This window comes from Meriones unguiculatus, chromosome 10, assembly GCF_030254825.1.
Source record: "Meriones unguiculatus strain TT.TT164.6M chromosome 10, Bangor_MerUng_6.1, whole genome shotgun sequence".
NCBI classification, from domain to species: domain Eukaryota; kingdom Metazoa; phylum Chordata; class Mammalia; order Rodentia; family Muridae; genus Meriones; species Meriones unguiculatus.
Window position 1 is genome coordinate 22,663,749 of NC_083358.1, and position 26,203 is coordinate 22,689,951.

The 26,203-nt window shown below is 45.0% G+C and overlaps 1 pseudogene; it reads right to left on the minus strand.

The window, feature by feature from the left end:
- LOC110546200 (pyrethroid hydrolase Ces2e-like) lies at nt 1-25,874 on the minus strand (annotated as a pseudogene).
- Between the last annotated feature and the right edge of the window lie 329 nt (nt 25,875-26,203).

Sequence of the window (26,203 nt, forward strand, 5' to 3'; positions counted from 1 at the left end):
CTATAGCTCTTTGTGATTTTCCCAAGTCCCCTTAAGCTCCTGGATCTTCTGGGGCAGAATCTTGGTCCAGAACTTGAGCCTTCTGGCCTTCAGGGCTCAGCCCACCGCAGGCTGGATGTCCAGCTGCAGGTATTGCTCCTCATGGTCAAACACGGGCCAGTAGGGTAGACCCTCGCTGTTGGGGTTCCTGTGGATATGGCACCCAGCAGGGAAGGGTGAAAGTCACTCTTATTCAAGGCCTGATCCCATAATTTGTGTCAGGGCAGTAGACCAATTGGGCCAATGGTTGAGAGGGCTGATGGGAGATGTGTCCTTGTATAGGGATACAAGTGTCACCCACTAGTGTCTGCTCCACGTGGGGCAGGATTACCTGGCCAGTTTCATATCTCTATCTCAGTGGCAAAATCTAAAGAGCCATACCATAGCATGTGCCTGGTGACTGCAGTATGACCAGTAACTAATATGTACAATATATCTAAGTGTGCCCTGGGGTGAGGAGGAGGACTCTGTCATGTGATGAATTATCCATTTGTGCTAATGAGGTCATCAATTACAAATGGAGTCCTACATAGGGACCCCACACTGAGGAGTTTAAGGGAAGGGCGTGTTCTCACCCATGTCGTGCAAAGTTGGTCCAGTACTTCATCATTCTCCTGCTCAGCAGCTCCTCCTCCTCAGTGAGCTCAACTGTAGCCATTGGGAAGACAAAAGTCCAGGTCCCAGCCACCTGATGCAGCTACCTACTCATGCTCCACAATCACCATTTTTACTGCATCCCAACCCTGACCTCTATGCCTCTTTCCCTTCCTCCTTTTCCATCCAGAATCCAAGAGCCACCCACACCTCTAATTGAAATCTTCCAGGTTCATTTCTGCTCCAGTGTGACCTCATTCCCTCTAACATAAGCGTGGTGGCTTGAACGATGTCACTCCCATAGGCTTATGTATTTGAATGCTTGGTCCCACTTACTGGAACTGTTTGGGAAGAACCAGGGCTCGAGGCCTTGTTGTAGGATGTGTGTCACTGGAAGTTGGCTTTGAGGATTAAAACATCCACTCTATTCCAGTTGGCTCTCTCTCTGCTTTGTGCTTACAGATCAAGATGTAAGCTTTTAGCTACTGCTCCAGTGTCATGCTTGCCTGCATGCTGCTCTTCTTCCATCCACGATGGCTGTGGACCCTAACCCTTTGAAACTGTAATTCCAAGAAATTCTTTCTTTCTCCTATGAGTTGCCTTGGTCATAGTGTCTCATCACAGTGATAGCAAAGTGAGCAAGACAACTGATTTTACTTGCAAGAGTGCAGAGTCTAATCTGGGTGTGGCTTTTTGACCTGGGAAAAGCTGCCTACTTGGTCACGTCTTCTCTCAGAGCTTCATTTTTTTCAACTGGACTGGAAGCTCAGTTGCCCCTCAGACACCCCTTCCCCCCGGGAACCCATATAGTTCATGGAAAACAAGAAAGACTCACGTTTCATGCCCCAGAAGTAGGACCCAAAGACAAAGGGAACCTCATCGCCATGGTCAGCTTTCACATGGGATGGCCTGACATCTTTCAGGAAGCTGGCCTCATGACGGAACTCATAGAAGTAGACAGGGGAATGGGAGCCTAGAGGTGAGGACACATGGTAACATGATATTCTCTTACCTGGAGCTTTCCTGCCTAACCCCTGGTGACAAGGTATATTGGTATAAAGTTAGATGGTGCCACAATTGTCAAGTGGACAGCTGGAGTACTAGTTATGGGAAAGCCCTCAGCTAAACAGTGATAATGGCCTTTCTAGCTGAGTGGTTTTGGCAAATCAACAGAGTATCAGCAACTTATTTCCTTATCTGTCCTTGGATAAGGTTCCACTCTCTTATGCTAGAATGAAGAAATACTGATGTAATGGTCTTTGGGTGTCTGGTACCAGAGACATGACCCAGACATCAGAAGGGGACATGGATACTGCAGAGCTCATCTGGGACCCCTGCTCTAAGCTTCTTTCCTACCACCACCTCATTACAGGTGTACTCATTTTGAAAATTTTCCACTTGGAGTGCAGGGATATTGAACATGAAGTCCCCCATCATTTCTTTGAACTGTATTTGGAGGGTCTGGGGGTCCTCAGTGTCCCCCATGTACTCTTCCATCAACAGATCACTGCACTCAGGAGGCAGCATCTACACCAGGTGGTCAGGAAGAATGAGGTTAGACAGGTTCTTGTTTTGATAGATAGCAGCCTCAGTGTGAAGAATATGTCCAGGGATGAGATAAAGTATAGGGGGAAAGGCATAAGTTCTGGTGTGAGCCCACCCATAATCACACACACACACACAGACACACACACACACACACACACACACACCTTTGTTTCTAGGTATGCTATATGAGAATGTGTGTGTGTGTGTGTGTGTGTGTGTGTGTGTCTGCTGGACCCAATGTAGGGCAGCCACTTGGTCCAGGTAGCCCCAGTTGCCTCTGGCATGCTGGTCTCCAGTGCTGAGAAGTGGAAGAGAAGGAGTCACAGGGCTGTCCTATTTTTGTTCATCCCCTACTGCACAGCACAGACCAGCCCCAGGCTCACCTGAAGAAGCCCAGGACACCCAGGCGGTACTGGATAGTGACCACTACCACATCCTCAGTAGCTGCCAGCATGGATCCATCATGAATGGAAGCCATGCCCATAACCAGTGAACCACCATGGATCCACACCATCACCTGGAGAAACCAAGTCAGAAATGAGAAGGTTTCTGCCCAGATCAAGTTTTACCTGGTAAAGCATTAGGTAAAGCCTCCTACTTCACTTAATGCTTTGTCTCAGTGTATTTAGACACATAGACGAAAATCCTCACTTGGAACACAGACAGGCCCTGGTACCATCAGTATATTTGCTAGTCTCTCAACCCAAGCCTGGATTAATGATTCTAAATCTAGAGTAATGACACCATTACTCTCAGACCCCTCTGGAATGAAATAAAGGGGGTGTCTTTATTCATGTCTCTTCCGATTATTAATAAAAATCATTGGCTGGTCATGGTAGTCTATGCCTATAACACCAGAATTCTGGGATCAGGCAGGCTGCTCATGTACCTTCTTTACTCTCTCTGTTAACCCCAGACCCAGTTCTTAAGGTTGCCTATAGAGCAGCAACAGAACACTGCTGCAGCTTCCCTCTCCCTGCCCACCCCTCCTGTGGATTCCTCAGACCATTGCTCCCGTCCTTCCATCCCTACCTCATCACTATGTTCCAACCCCCAACCTGGGCAACCCCCCAACTTACCTAACCACACACAGGCCATGCCTGCCAGATGACCAGGTAGGCTGCCATAAATCTTCTCTGTTCTAGACCCAATTCTCAGGGTTACCCCTAGCACTTCAACAGACCATCTTTCCTTGGCTTCTCCTTTCTCAAGCCTTTAACACCAGCAAGAATTCCCCGTGAATGCACCAGCTGAGCAGATCAGTAAAACCAACAACGCACAGCCAACACACTCTCTGAAAATCCAGAAAAACAAGACACCAAGTAGTATAACTGACATCCGCCAAACAAAAACAACCCCCCAAATCAGCACCTAGATTTATCATCATCCCAAACTCAGATGCCTAGATGCCAGTGGAAGAACACAGTCAACAGCAGCCAGAGCAGTGGCTCTCCAGAGGAGCTTCACCTACTACAGCAAACCCTCCATATTCCAACACAGCTGAAGCACAAGGAAAAAAAAAGACCTCAAAACCAACTTTCTGAAGAAGATAGAGGTCCTTAAAGAGAAAATGGATAAATCCCTTAAAGAAATCCAGGAAAAAAAAAAAAAGAAAAGAAATCCAAGAAAACACAAACAACTGGAGGAAATAAATGAATCCCTTGAAGAAAAAAAACCAAACCCCAAAACCAAAACCCTAAAAAGCTAACCAGTTGAAGAAAACAAATAAAATCATTCAAGACCTGACAACGGAAATAGAAACAATAAAGGAAACAAACAAACAAACAAACAAAAAACAAGAGAATCCTAGAAATGAAAAATTTAGGATTGCAAACAGGAACCACAGAGTCAAACTTCACCAACATAATACAAGAGATAGAAGAGAGAAAAGGCACAAAAGAAGAAATGGATACATCTGTCAAAGAAAATGTTAAATCTGAAAAAAATTAATGACCCAAAACATCCAGGAAATCTTAGACACTATAAAAAGACCAAACCTAAGAACAATACAAATAGAAAAAGAAGAAGAAGAAGAAGAAGAAGAAGAAGGAGAAGAAGAAGAAGAAGAAGAAGAAGAAGAAGAAGAGGAGGAGGAAGAGGAGGAGGAGGAGGAGGAGGAGGAAGAGTAGGAGTACTAGTCGTAGTAGTAGGAGGAGGAGGAGTAGGAGGAGGAGCAGGAGGAGGAGGAGCAGAAGGAGGAGGAGGAAGAGGAAGAAGAGGAGAAGGAAGAGGAGGAGAAAGATGAGAAGAAGCAGGAGGAGAAGGTGGGCAAGGAGGAGGAGGAGGAATCCCAGCTTAAAGGCCCAGAAAATATTTTTCAACAAAATTGTAGAAAATTTTCCTAACTTAAAGGAGATGCCTATAATGATACTTGAAGCATACAGAGCACCAAATAGATTGAATCAGAAAAGAAAGTTTGCTAGCCACATATAAAACATAAACATAGAGAACAAAGAAAGAATATTAAAAGCAGAGTGGGAAAAAGGCCAAGTAGCTTATAAAGGCAGATCTATTAGAATTACACTTGATTTCTCAATGGAGACTCTAAAAGCCAGAGGGACTCGGACAGATGTTCACCAGACTCTAAGAGAACACAAATACCAGACTACTACACCCAGCAAAACTTTCAGTCACCACAGATGGAGAAAGCAAGATGTTCCATGATAAAGTGAAATTTACAGTATTTATCAACAAATCCAGCCTTACAGAAGGTAATAGAAAAAATATTTCAACCCAAGGATGCTGAACACACTCATGAAAATACAGGAAATAAATAATCTCACATCAGCAAAACCGAAGAAAGGCAAACACACACAGACACACACAGACACACACACTCCACTGCCACCCTCACCCCGATTCACCCCCCCCATACAATTTGCAGGCAAATGGATTCAACTAGAAAAAAAAGTTATCCTGAGTGAGGTACTCCAGACTCCAGACCCAGAGAGACAAATAGCATGTAATCACTTATAATTGGACACTTATAAGCTGTCAAGTAAATGACACTCAAGCTACAATCCACAGATTCAGAGGGCTCTGGGAGAATGCACGGACCTCTCTACGGAAGGGAAGGGAAGTAGAATATATTTTGGGAGTGGGCTGGGGGGAGGGGAGGATCAGGTTGCAGGGCATGGAGTTAGAGAGTTTGGGGAAGAGAGAGCTGGAATTGGAGAGCATTGGGGCTGGTAGCGTGGAAACCTCGTGCAGTGGGAACTTCCTGGAATCTGTGAGGGTGACTGACCCTCCTGAGAACTCCTGGCAATAGAGGATACAGAGCCTGGACTGGCCATCTTTTGTAGTCAGGCAAGGCTTCTAATGGTGGGACTGGGTTGCATTCAGTTGAGTAGTTGGCTGAGGAGGTCCTGTGGAGATCCTTAAGCAGCCCAGGCTGATGCTAGGACAAAAGGCCGCTCTCTGAAACTAACAGTGGGGGCCCCATTGCCAAGAACAACATCTGCAGAGCTCGTTGAACATTGGAGAGGTTGAGCTGGTGCCTGCATGACATTTTCACCCCTATATTCTAGTATCTTTGGTTCAAGTAGGTACTCTGAAAGCTATGGAAAGAGAAACCTGGACACAACCCAGACAAAACCCTCATCCTATAATCTGTCCCCCTGTAAGATGTGCTGGGGCAATGGTGGCTCTGAACTTGTGAGAGCGACTGAGCTTAACTTGAAGCCCATGCCAGGAAAGGGAGTCCATGACCTACACTACTTGGATGGACAGGAACCAGAGACTGGATAGCCCAGAGATGTAGGATAGAATGAAACATGACTGGCAAACACAGACAAACAAACAAACAAATAGACAAATCTCAACAAGACGATTCTTAATGATACTCTGCTAGACTCATAATTCAGTTCCTTGCCCAGTTATCAGAAGAGAGGCTTCCTCTGGCAGCAGATGGGAGCGGGTACGGAGATCCACAGCCAGACAACTATGCAGAAAGAGAGTCTAACTTGAAAGTCTCTGTCAGGTCCCTCCCCTCAGAGATCCGGGACGCTTGTCAAAGAGAGGGAGGAAGGATTATAAGAGCGAGAGGGGATGGAGGACACCAGGAGAACACGGCCCACTGAAGCAACTAATCAGATCCCACATGGGCTCACAGACACTGAAGCAGCAAGCGCAGGGCCTGCATGGTCTGCACCAGGCCCTCTGTGTGTTATGGCTGTTAGCGTGGTGTTTTTGTGGAACTCCTAACAGTGGGTTTGACTGTATCTCCAACTCTTTTGCCTCTCTTTGGGACTCTTTTTCTCCTAATGGATTCTTTTGTCCAGCCTTGATATGAGGGTTTGTGTGTAGTCTTATTGCATCTTGTTCAGTGTTTGGTTCATATCCCTGGGAGGCCTGCTCTTTTCTGGAGAGGAAATGGAGGGGGAGTGGATTTGGGGGAAAGGGAAGGTGATGGGAAGTTAGGAAGAGTGGAGGGAGGAAAAACTGTGGTCAGGATGTATTGTATGAGAGAAGAATCTATTTTCAATGAAGTATGTATATATGTATGTATGTATGTATGCATATATGTATGTTTGTATATATCTCAGAACTCTGGAGGCAGAGGTTGAAGATCTTTCTGAGTTGGAGGCCAAGCTGGTCTGCATAGTGAGTTTCAGGCCAAACAGAGCTACAAAATGATACACTTTCTGATACAAAAAAAAAAAAAAAAAATTGGCATGGCAATAAATTTGCATGATCTCAGTGTTTCAGTTCTCAGGTCTCTGGTAGGTAGTGTGAGATTAGAGCTGATCACAGAGCTACAACCTCTGACCTCTTAGAGTCTCTAGATCTCTCTGTCCCACACCCAGGATTTAGTTTATGCCATCGCAGAGAAGGCCTTCTTGGACCTGATAGGGAGAGCTTCCCATCAAGGTCTCAGACTGATTTTCCCTTCTAATCATACTGAGTAAATGCATCCTCCCAAAGCTGACCGTGACTTGACACTCACAGGCAGGTTAGAGCCCTCGTGGGCATGAGCTGGTGCATAGATATTGAGATACAGGCAGTCCTCTGATGTAGAGACGGGAAGGAGGGTCAGATTCATCCTCTCCAGACTCTCTGCATTCGCTGTTTCAGAATTTTGTAGACACCTGGGGGACCATGACAGACAATTATTCGAACTGATGTACAGTGGTCAAAAACAGAGCCTGAGTATATATTCACTCCCAGCCACCACCAAAATTCCCCTGTCTGCCATATGGTTTCCTGACAACATGAGATCCTACTCTAAAATCTTTTCCCACCAAGGTAAAGGTCACAGGCTCTGGGAAAACTGGTATGGCGCTCAAACTTCCAGGGAGACTGGCAGATGGGTGGGAGCCCTGGATCCCACATCTCCTGAGAACGGGTGTTGACATTTCCACGAGTTTCTGTGGGAACCATTGGTGTGTATAAAGATGCCTCTTCTCTTTGCACTCTCTGAGGCCTGGGTATTGGAGCGCTGGACCTGCATAGGTGCTGCATTAATAAACAGGGTGGTAGGACATCCTTCACCTCATGTTCAGACTCTCAAGGACCTCTCCTCTTTCCTAGAATCTTTATTTAGAAGACATATATTTGCTTCTTGGACAGTGGTACCTGGACACTTGTGGGTTGGTACAATGATTGTGGAGGTGATTTTTGCCAGGAAACCATCATCATGTTGGCCTTTCTCTGGCATCTGCAGCATGTCCCTATCACAGAGGGAATGCAGCTCAGGGGTTGTGATGGGGAAAGCTTTGCAGCCAGGCTCAGAGCTCTGAGTTCCTACCTGATCCAGGGTCTGAAGTTCCCTAGGTCTCAGGAGAACTTACCTGGCTGGGTAGACTGTCCCATCCCTCATGCCACTCCATGGCTCAGGAGACTCAGGGGGTGCAAACCTCAGCTGTCCTAGAGGTGGCTTGGCAAAGGGAATTCCCAGGAAGGTGTGGACACTCACTGTGGTGTCATTCAAGTGGACAAGACTGCCCCGAACCTGTCCTGTGTGGGTGGTCCTGATGGGGCTGGCTGAGTCTTCGCCTGTAACATGTGATAAAGATTGGGTCCCGATCACCTACCTTTATTCTACGGGTGTTGCTACTTTCTTGTTGTCCCTCAGCCTAGCCTTTTCTAAGCATCCTGGTCTTCAAATACTGCTTACTGTCAGGTCCTAGATTATCCAACCAGGCTCACCAGGTGGTCTTGTTGCTATCAGACATCCCTATGAGCACCCAGTAATGGATTTTGCATGTTGATTCAGTTCAAGTGCTATGAGTGGAGGATCCCTGGGGGCTTGCTGGTACCAACCTAGCTCCAGTTCATTGAGAGAGCCTGTCTGGAGGGAATGAGCCTGTCCTCTGAGTTTGATAGGAGTACACATACCAGTTTGCATACACCACACAGGCATACATAACACTCACATACACATGCACATAAACAAATATAATTTTTGAAAAGCCTAGGCTGTTATGGCTGAGATTAGAGAGTATAGACATGATTGAAATAATCCAATAATCCCAGTAAACCGAGGGTGTCTGAGTCCTGGTGTTTGGTGAAATGGGTGATGAACACCACCACAGGTTTGCTGGTTCTTCTTCCTCACCTTGGGTGCTACACCACACTCTTTGTATCTCCCTTCCCCAAGTCTAGGATACAGGGAGGTATGCAGCGAGGCCCTCCTTCCCTACAGGGTCTCACTTCTCCACCAGCTATCACATCCCTGGCAGCTTGTCTCCATAGCATCGTGTTCCAGTACAGCAGAATTTGGCATACCCGCTATGTTTCTATAAAAAAGTGAAAACTTTCCACACCTGATAAACATGAATTGGGTATTTGGAGCTACGTAGCCAAGGCAGCAGCCACTCCAAGGGACCACAGGACAACTGGTAACACCTTCCAGTATGGAAGGCTCACCCTGTGCCTTGGGACAGGACATATGTGACATGACCGTACCACATGACATATCTAGGTAGCTCACTGAGGAACTGGGCCACAAATTCCTGCCCCACTACAGCCACAGGCAAGACCTGTTGAAATGGGTCTGGTAAGAGTCAAGTTACATCCAGGATGCTCCACCCACCAAGAGAAGCTCTCCATGGAATCCTGTGCATGGGAATACTTTCAGTCAGGAGGTGGAAAAACAACCCAGAAAGGGGCAGTTTGTGACCAATATATGGGATAACAAATCTATGCACACATTCTTCCTTTTTATTTTTAAATGAAGCAGAATTGGAGTTTGTTAAGCAGAGATTCCGACTGTGAATAGCACATGGGGGAAGGATAACACATCTCTAATCACACATGTAGGCTTCTCAAGAGTTACCTTTTCTTTATAACAGCCGTATGGGCAAAAAGGAGGCCCTTTGGGCTGGAGAGATGATGGCTCAGTGGTTAAGAGCACTGGCTATTCTTCCAAAGGATCTGGGTTCAATTTCTCAGCACCCACATGGCAGCTCACAATGGTTTGCAGGCCCAAAATTTGACACCCTCATACAGACACACATGCAGGCAAAACACCAATGCACATAAGTAAAAATAAATAATTATTAAAAAAGAGGGACCATGAAAAGAAAAAAAAAGAGTAGAAAATTACTCTGTAATTAAATCTCAATAAATGCCATTTATGCTGTATTTAAAACCAAAAAGTGACCATTGATTGGATTGCCACCTGACCATTTATATGATATTTCAAATTTCTGATTTTGTTAAGAATGTCTGTCCACTGGGAATTGGCACATACTTTAATCCCAACACTCAGGAAGGTAAAGGTAGGTGGATCCCATAAGTTCAAGACTAGCCTGGTTTACAAAGTCCAGGACAGCCAAGCTACACAGAGAAATCCTGTCTTGGAAAAACAAAAACAAAAACAAACAAACAAAAAGAATTTCTATTTAAATTCATTTCCAGATGTACTCCTTCCCTTGGTTAGTAATGATGCTGAGATTATTGTGTGATTCTTTTATTACACATTTCTACATTTAACTTATTTTTCCTGAGAGAGGTTCTTGCTTTGTAGCCCAGGCTGGCCTGCAGCTGGAAAGCCTTCTGCTTTTTCTGCCTTATCCAGAGTGCTGCTTACAGGGATGTGATGTCATACCAGCTCTTCCTATCTTTTTAATCATGTGTGAGACTGACATCCTGATGTCCCTGTGGATAAGCCTGGCCTGGATGGGGTACAACTCTGTACCATTTTATGGTTGTTAGTAATTCTGAGCCCAGGACCCAAACGAGAATGTTCAACTAAGCCAGAAGGGGTTGGGCAGGCCATGCTGCCCAGAAGGCCCTGGTGACATTTCAGAGCCCGCACATCAGCAAGCCAGAATCACATTGTGAACACGGTCATCTTAGGGTAGACCTGAGGCCTGGCGGGAGGTCAGCATGGGTCATGCTTCAGCACCCATGGGTAAGAGGCAGGGTTACACACAGACCTTCCCAGATCACCTTCTAGAAGCCTGAAGACTTCGTGACAGGCCCAGAGCACATGCCCTTTGCCCTGGAAGCCAACTTTTTCCTTTCCCAAAGGTCAGAAAATGGGGACGGGAACCCGGGCCTGTCAGTTTGGCAAGTGTTGTTGGGCTGGAGAACTTTATAACTGAGGGTCAGGAGTATACCAGGATGTTTCTCTGTTCAAGGGGTGACACATTCAGAGACCAATGACACCAGGAAGGTGTAATTAATTTCATTATTATCTAAGGGTCGAGAGCAGCTACAGTCACAGGCTCAGCCACACACAGAGGATGGAAATGCCCACCTGCCCCTCTGGGCTCCTGACTTTGAGGTGCAGGGCTCATCAGAGGCCCTCACACTTAGTGTCCTCAGGCATCACTGGCACCCTGTGTGCTGCAGAGGCCACTTTCCCACTCTATCATCTGTCATCTCTACCTGCTCCTCCCTCCTTGCTACTTCCCCTGCCACAGCCTCAGCCTCTGGCTCTGTAAAAATTGGCAACTCTGGTCCCCATCACAAATGTAGGGGGGGGGGGTGTCTCACCATGCACCTGGAGGAGAAACAGAAGACCACAGGCCACAGCGTTCAGCCAGCCAGGAAGTGTGTCCAGAGGCTTGGCCAGCTCTCAGGCCTGAGTCTGTGCTGCTGTGGGATGCACTGTGTATCACCAACAGGACGCAGAACATGTGAGCCTTGCCCAGACAGATATTTGGACCCAAAGGGTTGTAGGCGGGAGCCTGATGGGCAGGGCAAAGCTGTAACAGGAGACTAGGTCGAATAGATTGGAAGCAGGGCTCAGCAGGCGGGGCACAGCATGGCTTCAGAAGCTATTCTCCATATGTGCAAGCCTCACCCCAAACCTGTTTACTGTCCTGTTTACTGTCCTGTTTACTGTCCTTCGAGTCACAGGCCCAGTGTGCTGTTGGGCAGAGAGCAAGGAACAGGAAGGAAGCTGTGACTGGAGTAGCTGTGGTTGTTTTTTTTTTTTTTTCTTTTTCTCTTTAATTTATTTTTATTAATTACAGTTTATTCACTTTGTGTCCCAGCCGTAGCCCCCCCTTCCCCTCTCAACCCCGCCCTTCCTCCCTCCCTCCCTCTTCTTCTCCCATGCCCCTCCCCTGTGGTTGTTTTTCTAATGAGCCAGGAGCTGTGAGATTCCCACAGGTGAGTGGTGTGACTATTTGAGCACTGTCCTGATAAAGGGAGAGCTAGGGCAAGCACAGGTGCTCTGAGCACACCCTTTTCTCCAAAACGTTTTGCCTTCTTGAGTCATAGTTCAGAGTCTGCATTCGGGTCTCTCCACCCTTACAGTGGTGATCTTACATGCGCACATACCTCTCCCTGTGAAACCATGACTGTTTGAGTGAAACTCATGGGAACTGTAGCGATTTGTGTTTTTTTTTTTTTTATTACATAATAATGTTCCATACTTTATACATGTAGGTAATGTTCTTAAAACATATTCACCACCAGATATCCTTTCTTGTCTTCTTCCACCTTTTATCAATGATCCTCTTCCCTCCCAACTGGTCCATATGCTACTTCCCATTTTTAAATGTCTTCATTTTCATTTTTAAATTTTTCAGGTAAGGTTTATTTATTTACTTACCCACACATATTTAAATGTACCTTGTGTGTTCCTGGTGCCCACAGAGGCCCAAAAATGGTGTTGGATCCCCTGGAACTAGTTAAGTATGGTTATGAGCTGCCATATGGTTGAACAGAACTCAGGTTCTATATGAGAGAGAGCAGCCAGTGCTCTTAGCCACTGAGCCATCTCTCCAGCCCCAGTTTCGCTTTCATGTTCTCCTTCCTTCAATTCCTCCCTTCCTACTCCTGCCCCTCAGTTCATTTTTTTTTTTAGACAGATGTGACATACTCTATTCATCTGCACATGAACCACCAGGTAGATGCTAGTATGCATACAGGTAAATTCTGGTACATACAGGACCAAAAAAATAGGTGCACAGGCTTACAGCTAAATGACACAGGCAGGCTGCTGAAGGCATAGGTGCCTGGATATGGCTTTAATTAATTAGCGAATCATCCCCTTCAGATATTCATGGAAAAGCCTTTACTCATCTCAAAATGTCTCTACCATAACCAGTAAACAGTTGGTCTTTTTGATGGGTGCCTTGTGGGTAAAATCAATCTTCCAATCCTGGTCAGAGTTACCTCTTGCTTGATGAATTGAGGAAGGCAGGGTCCTGAAGTGTCCTTGGGGCACATGAGGCAAGACTGGGTAACCTCATGGAGATTTCTGATAAGGGACACATCTTCCATTAATTTTGAGAGGAGACTAGGGGCTTCTATAGCCCACGTTGTTAAAACAGCAAATTTTTTCTAGGTAAAATTATTTTTTTCCACCCTTAATAAGTCAATGTTGATATGAGGTAGCTCCTTTTGGGGATAATTTTTCTTTTTCCTCAGATGAGAAAGGAGAAGGGCAAAGGACAGTGAAGAGAGGTTTACAGCTAGAAATTTAGTTCCGCTGCTTAGGATTTCCTAGGCCCTAATGGCAGAATTAAATTCTAAGTGCTTCTGGAAATGGAAAGCAGCTGCCCAGTTGGGGGAAAAAGGTAGCCTGCAATAATTTAAAAATAGGGGTACTATTAATGATAGGTAAACCCTTAGTAGTTAGGACTCCCCACCCCCACCCCCATGAGGGAATGACTGCTTCAGAAGGCATGATAGGAGTCTGTTTAGATATTTGCAGGCAGAGACTTAGTCAAGGTTAACACTCTAGATAATATAGTAAGTTCAGCTGCAAGGATTCCTTGTAGGAGGGGCCCAACCCAGTTGCTGAGTCACAGGTGGCTATTGTCTTGCTTGGGTGGCTTTCTGAGTTTCAGCTGAAATTTGTCTATCAACCACACAAAGGTTTGAAGGGGAAAGGGAGAATCATTGATGTTAGGGAAGGATTAAGAGGGTGTGCTTGATGGCTTAAAAGGGGTTTTAGAGAATGGGATATATAGACATGTTGTATCAGGGTCCCAGACCTTAGTTGCACAACTGACTCCATGATGGAAGTAACATTCGGGCTGTAAAACTCAGCATGTAGACAGCACCACCTGCCAAAAATAAAAACAAGGACCGAATCCATCAAAATCCATGCTTATGAGAAAGTCTCCAAATGTGCTACCCTTACTTTTTGGCTTCTGTAGTTCTGCCTCTGGCTAAATTGTTCTTGTTAATTGAAGTATGTCAACCCAGGACAAAGTTTTGTGCTTAAAAGCTCACCCTGAGAACGGTTTGGGGCCACACTGGGATCCCAAACACTCAGTGTAGTCGTAGGTCAGCTAATACAAATCTTCTACTGACTTAAACCCATGTCTGGGCAGCCTTCTCTGCTGAATACCCCACAACAATGTATGTAAGGATAAGAGACTAATGTAAAAGTTTCTTGAATCATAAGAGCAGCCCCTCAATGCCCCAAACAAGGAAGCTATCTTAGGATAATTTTATTTAATTGTTTGTGAAAAGAATCAATGGTGAAGAACTAGGAGAAATAGAACACAAATATCTACTTAATATATGCATAAATTATATGTTATATGCATAAATATGTTCTTAACAAAATAGTACAAAAATACCCATGACAATGAAAACCACTGTCTCTGTAATTGGTCACATGACTTTATCTGGTATTTATACTTATCTTCAACCAAATTTTGTATATACTCAACTTTCAGCAGGCACCTAAACAGGTCTTGATTCTCTACATGGAAGACAACTTCCATTCATGAAGAATCTGGACCATTTATAATTCTGATTAGAGTAGGCTGTTGTAGTTTCACATTGACCCTAATAACAGGACACAGTATCACCAAGGACTGCCTGAAAGCATCTCTCAAACTCCAGTCATGCTCTTTCTCAGCTCTGTTTTGGAGAAGTCATCTAATTTTCCTTTTATAGTCTGGCCAATCATCCCTGCTAACACTGTAGTTACAGCCTGTCAACTGAGAGGAATCAGGAACTCAAATAGACCAAGGGGAAAGTCTTACTATCCAGTCCAATGGGATGTTTGTTGTCTCTCCTAGCAGAAACATGCTCTACTCTGGAAGTAAAATTTATAGGGCAGAAGACTAAAAGGTCATGGAAACAGTAACCAAAAATTTTGCTACTGGGTCACCTAGAGGTTCTGTGAGTGGCACCGTTCCCATTCCTTGACTCCTAGACCTATAAATCCTGGATATGGCAGAAAAAGTACCATATATGGGATGCTGTTTTTGAGCACACATAGCCTTCTAGAAAACCCTACTCCAACCTCTAAGCCAGTGGCTCTTATTGCTGCAACCCTTTAATGTAGTTCCTCATGTTATGATAACTCCCAACCATAAAATTATTTTTGTTGTTATTTCATAACTGTAATTTTGCTACTGTTAGGAATAGTAATGTTGTAATGGGCCCTGAAACCTTGGCACAACTGACTTCATGGTGGAAATACCATTCAGACTGTAAAGCTCAGCTCAAGCCCCACCTGCCGAAACCAAAACAAAGGCTGAATCCATCAAAGTCCATAGTTTTGGGAAAGTCTCTAACTGTACTGACCTTGGTTTTTGGCTTCTGCAGTTCTGCTTCTGGATAACTGCTATCTGAAGTATGTCAACCCGGAACATGGTTTTTGTGCTTAAAAGCTAACCCTGAGAAAGGCTAGAGGCTGCTCTGGGATCCCAAACACCCAGTGTAGTTGTAGGCCAGCCAATAAAGAGTGTCTGTTGGCTTAAGCCCATGTCCTAGCTGTCTTCTTTAGTGACTATCCCAGAACAGTGTAAATATCTTATATGCAGGACTTCTGATATGTGACTCCTATGAAGCGGTCATTGTACTCAAAGGGGTCATGACCCACAGGTTGAGAACTGCTGCTGTAAGCTATTGTTCTGCACCATGGAACATCCCCCAGACCTACAGCTTTTTGAAGGTTAAACACATTTGACTTATGATTGCATGACTCTGCTCTAGGTCTGAACTCCAAAAGTCAAATGTGATTGTACGAAGCCATGTGTGTAAGTATCCATAAAGCTTTATTAAAAATAGCTAAACCTGGATGGCTACGGTAAAATACTTACTGTTCTAGCATGAATATCTGAGTTTGGATCTCCTGTGCTGATAGAAAAGCTGGACATCATGGCTTGCATATGTAACACCAGTGGCAAGGAGTAGGCACAGGTGGACCAGGAGCTCTAGCTGCCTATCTAGCTTAGCAAAACAGCAAGATCCAGGTTCCTCTCAAAAAGTAAGGTGGAGAAGTGATTAGAGATAACATCCTGATGTCAACTCTTGTCTTTACATGTACCTATAAATAAAAGCAAGGATACCTATCCACAGTTGTACATGAATACCACACACACACACACACACACACACACACACACACACACACACAGAGAGAGAGAGAGAGATAGAGAGAGATAAAGAGACAGAGAGAGATGGATAGAAAGATAGAGACAGAGTCAGAGAATAGGCAGAGAAATAAAATCACCACACTTGAGCCTGAAAGCCAATTCCTGTAAAACTGGCACCAGAAGGCCAAAGCAGGGTTATTATACATTCAGAGCCATCCTGGTCTACTTAGAGATACTTAATATGTATGCAGACAGGCATGGGCACAAATTAACCAGCATACAAACATCAGGCAAAAGAAGACAAATAAAAACAAATGAGCCATTTAGCTGTACACCAACTGAATAAGTGTGTAAAATGCTGGATGTGCAAACATGCAATGGCATGCTTTGATAAAGGGAAGCAAAGGCATGAGTAAGATGACTCAGTAGGCAAAGGCACTTGCCACCAGGATTATCAACCTTAGTTTGACACATAAAACTCACATGGTAGAAGGAAAGACTCATCTGTAAGTTCTCCTATTCAGCTCCACCTCTCTCTAAAATGTAAATTTCTTTTTAAAAATATTATTTATTTATTATTTTATGCAGTATACAGTATTCTGTTTGCATGTGTGCCTGTAGGCCAGAAAGAGGGCACCAGCTCACAGTATAGATGTTTGTGAGCCACCATGTGGTCGCTGGGAGTTGAACCCAGGACCTTTGGAAGAACAGCCAGTGCTCTTAACCTCTGAGCCATCTCTCCAGCCCTATTGAAAATTTCTTAAGGAAACAAAAACATTATGGTGAAACAACACAGCCAGCAACAAAACATTCCATTTATATTGGATTCAAGACAAGGTTTATGATAGTAACAAAAGCAATTGCATGGTTGCTTTGAACAGAGTTCTAGGCAATGAAAGACTGCAAAAGGCAGTTAGAAAGCCATGGGAGCCACAGAAACATTGTAGACTTTATGTGGTGGTTGCACACATCCTAAGTTATTCAGAGCAGATAAGTGGTCTACAAGAATTTTTTTTTTTGAGACAGGGTTTCTTGGGGTTGGAGTCTGAAATGTCCCTCACAGTTGCACAGTTGAACACTTGATTGCCAGCAGATGGTGCTGTGTTGAAAAGTTGTGAATCTTTGCTAAAAGAATGACTCTGCTCCCTGACAGCTGCTATGATGTGAACAGTTGCCTCATGCTCACACCACCTAATGGGAGCTGGTGTTACTGCCCTGCTTTCCATGCCATGATAGACTGTATGCCCTGAGCCATGATCCCAGATAAATAAGTCACTTTTTCCTTTTCTTTTTCTTTTTTTCTCTTATCAGGTGTTCTGTCACAGCCATAAGAAAACTAACACAGTCTTCGTGGAGCTGAGGTTAACCTTGAACTTGCTTTGTAGCTCTGATTCTCCTTGAATGTATCACCCTCCCACTTTGCCTTCACTAGCACTGAAATTATAGGTGTGTCCCACTACACCCAACAAAGAGATTAGCTTACTTGCATGCAGATTATTGCACATCTGGGGAACATTAGGGCTCAGTTGCAGAGCCTGATCTGTTCAAGGCCTTTTAGAAAGCATGCCTTATTAGGCAGTAATTAGGTATGGGGCACTGCCCTTGTTAGGGAATGACACCATTCTTATGGCCCTCAGGGTTGTGGAGTGTGATAAGCTGCTCTACCTCATGTGTTTGCCTGTTAACATTTGCCAATTTCTCTTTCCGCTTCCCAATCACTGTGAGGCAGTCCAGTGTACTCTCATGTGCTGACAAGCAAATGTCAAGACACACCTTGGAATTTGGCCTCCCAAATTGTGAGCTAAAAGAAACTCTTTAAGTTGGAGCTTCACATTTTTTAATAGCAAAAGAAGATGAGCTAATAGAGTAGTTTTAAAAATTCATTTTAAATTATATATGAGTATATCTGTGTGGGGGTGCCCATGGGGACAGAATCGGGCAATGAATCTCCTGGAGCTGGCATTACAGGCAGTTGTGTAAACATACCAATAAGGATGTTCAAATGGAATTTGGACCCTCTCGAGGAGCAAGTGCTTTTAACTGCTGAGCCATTTCTCCCTTCTGGAAGACTTGATAGTATATAACACACTCTTTGTGAGGGCATTCTTTGTGAGTATTGGCTGAAAAGGGAAATAAAGAGGGGGATGAAAGGCTATGTAAGTGATGGAGCTATTGTAGCCCTAGGTGGGCATATGAACATCTCAGACTTATCCCAGCTTCATTCAAGCCTACATCTATGACATAGGACACTACAGTTCTATGCACGTCTCCTAGAGTACAAAAAAATCATGTCTGAAACGGTTCATAACAGCTTTGTTAAAGGTAACCGAAACCCAGGCTTGTGTTGCTTTTCTCCAATTCCAGTTCTTGGGAGGAAGAAGCATAGGATGGAGAGTTTAATGTCAGCCTGGGCTACATAGTGGAACCCATCCTATCCCACCCATTTCCCCCAAAGCTGAGAAGTGGAAACCACAATACTGCTGGGTGAACAGAATGCAGTATGAGCAAACATAAGCTGCCTCTCTGCAGTAAAAGGAAACAGCTACTGTCCGAATCTCAAAACCAAAAGATCCCATCAGAGTCAAGAGAAGTTACATTACAGCTGCAAGAAGAGTAAGATGGTGGCTCTGAAGCCTGTTCGGGGCAGTGACTTCAGAAAGGCACGAGGGAGGTCTTTGGGGTGAAAGAAACATTCTAAACACCATGTGATGACATCTACGCACCTTACGAATTTACTCAGATTTACTGAACCACATATATGAACGATTAATTTAATCGCATCTAAGTCATCCCACTCTGGACTGTTCAGTGGGAGAACACTTGCATGGTGCCCTAAGATCAATACCTAGCACCACAAAAAAATATCCACACTCAAACTGTTTAAAAATGTAGTAACTATTAAAAGTCTAAAGCACGTTCTTGGCATTTTATTTGGGAATTCAGTATGCATCCACAGAACTGAAAAGCAGAGGCATTCTTGCAGTAGAACTCCATAAGTGCTTCATATATGTAGAGGAAACAACCTGCATGGTCAGTGTTCACTAACAAGAAATTCATCCCTGTCCTCAGTTCAAGTCTACAGGGTCTTAATGTTATCATTGTCTAGCCCTGGTGGCACAGGTGGGTAGTGTGGAAATTTTCATCCTTTACCCCCAGACTCATGAGGCTCTGGTTGAGATTAAATACAGTAAATCAAAGAAGGACTTTTGAATGGGTGTATTGGTGCATACCTTAAATTCCAGCACTCAGGAAGCAGAAATAGGCAGATCTCTGAGTTCAAGGCCAGCCTGGTGCTCACAGAGAGTTCCAGGACAGTGTAGAGTGACCCTCTTCCTAAAATTAAAAAAAGAAAGAAAGAAGAGAAAGAAAGAAGGAAAGAAAGCAAGAAAGAAAAGAAAGGAAGGAAGGAAGAAAGGAGGAGTATCCATCAAGGAACAGGTGTGCCAAGAGGGCAGGTTGGTCAGAAGTAAAAAGATGGTTGTGTCTTGCAATCTAAGGGATGAGGAATAAATCTTTTAATGACAGACAATGTCTAAAGGGTATAAGGGGCAGATAAAGCATAATTTATCATCTTCATAAAATACAACAGAGATTCAGATGTGAGAGGAACAAAGGCACTTTTGGGGAAAATAACGAGGTGATGGGAAAATTACTCATATGCATTCTCTGGTGACCAAGAGATGGCTAGGTGGTCCTGAGGTTGCAGGGGACTATGAATGCAGGGAGATGCCTCCATTCATGGACATGCCTGCCCCCTTTTTCCAGAGCCAAAGGATGGGAACTGATTCTCCTTGACATGTCTGGATCTTCTGTTTCCAAGTATTATCTTAGGCTACCTCAGTAAATGTGCGATGATCACGTAAGTGTGGCCCTCACAGTGTCTGCAGATCAAACAGCATTGGGGTAATGGCAGAAGATGTGTCACTCAGTGGATTAGTCACTTTTCTGTTCCTGTGATACAACAGCATGACCAAGGCGACACATAGAAGAGGTTTTTGGGGTTTGTAGTTTAAGAGGGTTAGAGCCGATGACGGCAAAGTTAAGGCAGCTGGTGGTGGGCATGGCAGCTGGAACAGTTGCTGAAGGTTCACGTCTTGAATCACAAGCACAAGGGAGAGAGAGAGAGAGAATGAGAGTGAGAACGAGAGAGAATTGGGAATGAAATAAAACATAAAACCTCAAGTTCTAGACCCAGTCCCGGTAATGTACTTCCTCCAGTCAGGTCACATCTCCCATTTGGTGCCATCAAATGGGAATCTATCTATCTATCTATCTATCTATCTATCTATCTATCTATCTATCTATCTATTTTGGATGGCTGTTTTGATAAGTAGCCAGGCTGGCTGGCACTGTGATCCTTGCTCGAGTTCCTTAGTGCAGAGGTTATAGCTATAGGAAGTGACACACTGCAAGTGAAGGCTAGATGGCTTTAACTGCCAAATATAGATGATATTCAGTGTTCAAAGACAACAGGTAAGGTTGACACCTTTACATTTTCCATAACTAGTGAACACAGTGGCTATGGTCTTGGGGGTGCCAGGGTAGGAGTTCTCCATCTACCACACCAGGGATTATCTTGAAGACCCAAGGGACATTAAAGGTTAATGTGGAAGGTCAATAGTATTCATTTTCTGGTGTTCTCTGATTACCACAATTTCCTATTTTTCTCAGAATACTTATTCCACTATGGTCTAAAAGAGATACTATACCTGGATTAGCCTGTCTTGGTGTTCATTTTTTCATCTATGACTACACAATAGAAGACTATGAGGATGAAGTTACCTCTTCAGAGCAGTAATGACTGTTACATTACACGAGGCTCTCCCTCATCCTCCATGTCCCATGGTTCTCTAACCTTGTTAATGACCAGAATCTCCTTTTCTCTCTTGCCTCTCAGTTCTAGGGCCTCTGAGTCCATGGGCTCACACTCAGATAGTTAGTCTACCCTGTCTGCTCCCTTTGCAAGCAGAGTTTTCCCAACACCAGCTGGCTGCCATTGCCCCCAAGATCTCATCATATCATGTGCAGATTGTGGCAAGTATAAAACTGTTTCCATTTTGTATTGCTTAAAGGTGGCAAGAGTGACATTTCCACGTGAACATTTGTTTTATGTCAATATTAGAATGCCCATGTGCAGCTTTGTTGGCCATTGTCTTAGCTACTTTTCTATTGTTGAGAAGAGCCACCATGACCAATGCAACTTATAAAAGAAAACATTTAATTGGGGGTTTGCTTACAGTTTTAGAGGTTGAGTCCATGGCCATTACGGCAGGAGGCAGGGCAGTAGGTAGGCAGTCGTGGTGCTGAAGCAGTAACTGAGAGTTTACATCTTATCCACATGTAGGAGAGAGAGAGAGAGAAAGAGAGAGAGAGAGAGAGAGAGAGAGAGAGAGAGAGAGAGAGAGAGGAGAGAGGCTAGGTCTAGTGTGGGCTTCTGAAACCTCAAGTCCATTAGTGACATACGTCTTTCACAAAATGGCGATCCAGTCAGGGTTGCCCCCAAAGTGTCACGAATCTGCTGGATGCAGAGTAGGGTAGACCCTTGGTCCAGGTAGTCCCAGTTGCTTCTAGCACGTTGGTCTCCAGTGCTAAGAACTGGTGGGGATGGGAATCCCAGAGATGTTCTGTTTCTACTCAGCACCCTTTGTCTAGACTAGACCAATGTGAAGCTCACCTGAAAAAGCCCAGGGCACCCAAGCAACACTGGATAGAGAGCACCACATTCTCAGCGGCTGCCAGCATGGATTCATGATGAGTAGAAGCCAGGCCCCAAACTATCCTACCACCATGGAGCCATACAGTCACCTAGAAAAGTCAAAACAGGAGCTTGCTTCCCAAGCTGGGTTGTCTCCTAGACTATCTGCTTTGCCTCTGTACAGCTAGACATACACAAAACTCCTCAGGACCTCATGACCCCATCAGCATAGGGGGCACTTTAGTCCTGTCAGCATAGACCAGCTCACCTGAACTCCCACGAATCTATGTTTTGATTAATGTCTCCAACGCTAGACTACTGTCACTATTATTCTTAGCCTCCATGCGGAATGAAATGGGCTATCTCCACAAACATGTTTCCTTATTATTAAATAAAGGGACATCAAGTCTCATTGGCACAGCAGATAATAAGTTCTTCTCATTTTGGCTGATGTTGATGGTTAGACCTTAGGTGCCTGAGTAAGTCTGTACCACTCAGATTGGCAAAGTGTGTCCTGAGTTTATCAGTAGGCGTTGCTCAGACCCCTGAGTCTTTGGGCTGATCTGTGATATATACCCATTCTTCCACTGCCAACTATGGCTGAGAAGGCTTTCTTGGATGCCAAAGAGAGAGGCCCTTTTTCCCCCCTCAGGCTCCACACTTATGGGACTCAGGTTAATTCTGTCTCTATTAATCATCCCACAGAAGAAATACACTCTCTCTGAGCTTGTCATGGCCTGCCACTCATAAGTAGATTAGATCACTCATGGGCATGGACTGCTGTTACAGATGCTGAGATAAAGGCAGTACTCAGACGTGGAGATAGGAGGCGTTCATTTTCATCATCTTCAGACTCCTCTCCATTCAGTATCTCAACACTGTTCAGACAGCTGGTTACAATGACAGACTGTTATTCTAACTACTATTAGGTGGTCAAAACCAGGCATAGTCCTAAGTCTGTTTATGCTTCACTCACCCTCAATGCCTGCTCTGCTCTGCATCATGCCTTTCCGACACATGGTCCTTCCTTGGAGTCTTTTCCCACTGAGGTAAAGTGTACATAACTCACAGGAAGCTGGGACCGAACCCAGATTTCTGTAGAGGACTCCAGTTGGGTGGGTGGGGGCCTTGACTGTCACTCTCCATGAGATTAGGACAGTGACACATCTAGGACTCTTAAGAAAATGATGGGCTACATGTAGCACCATTCACCACGTCTGTGTTAGTGAAGGTCTGGATATTGGAGTGCTGACCACCACTCCACCATTCACTCCAAACATCAGCACATCCGTTAGGAATCCCACATGCTGGTTGGTGGGATGGCTTACCAGGTAAAAGTGCTTGGTGAGCCAGCCTAAGGAACTGAGTTCAATTCCTGGAACCTACTATGGAAGTCTAGAAACTGACTCCTGAAAGCTGTCTTCTGACTTCTACACATGTACGTTGGTATGTGAGTACTTCCATTCACACATACATATCTCACACACACACACACACACACACACACACACACACACACACAAAACAAACAATAAACACGCATGGGAGAACTTCCCCAACATGTAGGGAATTCAGCTGTGGAGCTGAGATGGAGGAACCACAGTAGCATGGCTATAAGCTTGGAGTACTTATCCGCTCCATGGCCTGAAGTCCCCTGGGCCCCAGAAGAGCTACATGGCTGGGTAGGAGACTCCATTCCTCACAGTGCTCCACAGTCCAGCAAATGCAGAGGGTACAACCTGTAGCATTCCTGAGGTAGTTTGGCAAAGTGAATTACCAGAAAGGTGTGGACACCCATTTCAGTGCTGTTCAAGTAGACAGGGCTGCCTTGCACAGGCCCTGCGTGGGAGGTCCTGGTGGAGCTGGCTGAGTCCTGACCTATGAGTGCTCTGATCAGCAGCACCCTCAGAGAGGTCAGTCTCAGGCAGCTCTGTCAGGGTCTTCCGGTAGGCCCAGGTGGAAGCCTTGGGACTTGGTGTCAGCATTTATCACCAAGATCTTCCAGCTATGGGCATCTTGTGTAGGAACAATTCTCCCTCTAACATCCCTGCCAGGACATGCAAGCTACTAGAAAGATGATAGGGTCCCACTGAAAAAAATTCTGTCCTATGGAATCTCAACCTAGAGATGACCAGAAATGACAAGAAAGCATTGTTTGTGCAAAGAGTGATGTGAGAGGAGCTAAGACAGATGTGTGGCTGTAATGAGAACACAAAAAGCCCAGGCTGTTGCACTAGGGACCAGAGAGGGAAGTCATGATAGTAACTCACCTAATTATCCTCCTGCACCCAGCTCCTCCAAGTCCTGATATTAGGTGGACGTGGCTGATGAGTGCATGGGTTTGTTGGCTGTCGTTTACCTCAGGCAAGGCCCTGCTCTGGTGCTATGCACTCTTTAGGCACCTTGGACTCTTCCCCTGTTGAAGATGTAGGGAAGTGTTCAGCAAGGCCCCTCCTTCTCCTGCTGGAGATGTCACCTCCATTAGTCTTCACCTCCCTGGCGTTCACTTTCAATGATATCAGCTTTGTGGCTGCAGTGTTTGTCAGCTCTGATCCATTTCTGTAAGAAAATAGAAAAGCCTTGTAGGTTTACATCTATCATGCATGCTCAGGCCTCAGAATCATGCAATGCATTTTTTCTCCCCCGAGATAGGGTTTTTCTGTGTATCAAGCCCTGGCTGTTCTAGACTTGTTTTGTAGACCAGGCTGGCCTCGAACTCATGGAAATCTGCCTGCTTCTGCCTCCTGAGTGCTTTATTTGCAAGCATGGGCTACCATGCCTGACTAATGCATTTTTTAACACTCTTGTTAAGACGAGAAATGGGGCATGGTGGCACATGCCTGTATTTGGGGAGGCAAAGACAGGTGGAACTCTGTGAGTTTGAGGCCAGCCTGGTCTACAAAGTGAGTCCAGGACAGCTACGTTACACAGAGAAACCCTCCTCTGGAAAAAAAACTCTCAGTAAAAGGAATAGTCTCTACATAAGCAATCTTCACAAAAAACTTTTGTTAATTGTTCTGGATTTGATTTGCTTTTTAAAAGTTTTTTATTATGATGCATGTAATATTTGTGATAATCATATTCATTCTGTTACTCTTTTTTGTGCCTCTCCCCCTTTCACATTCCTCTTCCTGTTTCCTACTTTCGTATCTTTTCTCTTTTCTTTTCTTTTAAAAGATCCAATGAGTTTAATTAGTTTTTTTTTTTTTAACAGGAGGACATTTGAAGGTTTATTTAAAAGAGTATGGGCAAATTATCATTGCCCATACTACTGAAGAAACTGTCTCTTTCTTCTCTCGCACCCATTAACTGCCCATAGAGCTCATGAGGGCAGGTGAGAAGGCCTCCTGAGCCTGTTCCCCCAGTAACTCATGCCTATAATTCCTCATGATATTTTGTTTTATTATTCACTTATTTGGTTAGTCAGAGATAAGCTCTTACTATGTAGCCCAGTCTGGCCTGCAGCTAGATTCTGACCCCAGGCATCCCAGCAAAGAGTGTTCAGTAAGTAAGGTAGATCTTCCTACCTAGAAGGTTTTGGTGCTCTCCCAAGAGCCTGGAAAACAGCATGCCAGGATCACAGGGTAAGGTGGTGTGGTAAGGTAAGGTAAGGTAAGGTAAGGGTGGATTAGACTAGCAATTCAGGTGGGAGGTCATCAGAGTTCACACTTAGACACCTGGAGTGATAGACATCAAGGGTTGCACCTACACTATGGATATTGACTCAACCCTCCTGACACAACCCTCCTGATAAAGGCCCAGAGAACATAACCTTTACCCTATAAAAAAGGAAGTGTCCCTTTGCCCAAGGCGGGGTTCATGTGGAAGAGAATACGCAAATTCTGACTTCAGCAGTGGGTACCAGTCTAGGAACTGTGTGCCCTAGGGCCAGGAAACTTGACCAGGATCCTTCTGAAGGACACAAGGGTGCTCCTATAGCTAAGGAGATGACACTTAGAGCTCAGTGGTGCTTTGAAGGCATTATTAGTTTCATTATTGTCTGAGGATCAGTTGCAGCTACAGTCGCCGGCACAGCCTCAACCAAACACAGAGGGAAATGTCACATCATCCTGTTTCGAACTTTGTGCCTGGCACCTTTGACTTGCAGATCCAGCTCCTGAAAGCCTCTCCACTGGAAAGGCTTCTTGGTGATGAGTATCTTCACTCATGACGGAATCTCTGTGTACCATAGGGACCATGGGGTTTTGGTGTATGCACTGTGTGGTGTATTTTCCCTCATTGTCAACTGTCATCTCGACTAGCTTACTGCTCCATTCTCCTTTGCCCCTGGCCTTCTCAGCCTCTGACTCTCTGACCCCAGTCCCCATCTCCTCCACATGGAGTCATAGTGTGCACACAGAGGAGGAAAAGCAAGAGCCCATAGGCCACAGTATTTAGGAAACTGTTCCAGTGACATGATTCCTCCTAGGTCTGAGTCTGTGTTGCGATGGAGGTGCGATGGAGGTGCGATGGAGGTGCGATGGAGGTGCCAGGTTTCCCAACAGGAAGATATGGTAGGCCTTGTCCAAGCAGGAACTTACATCCATGGGCAGATTGGTGGGGCAGGACAGAGTGGCAGCTT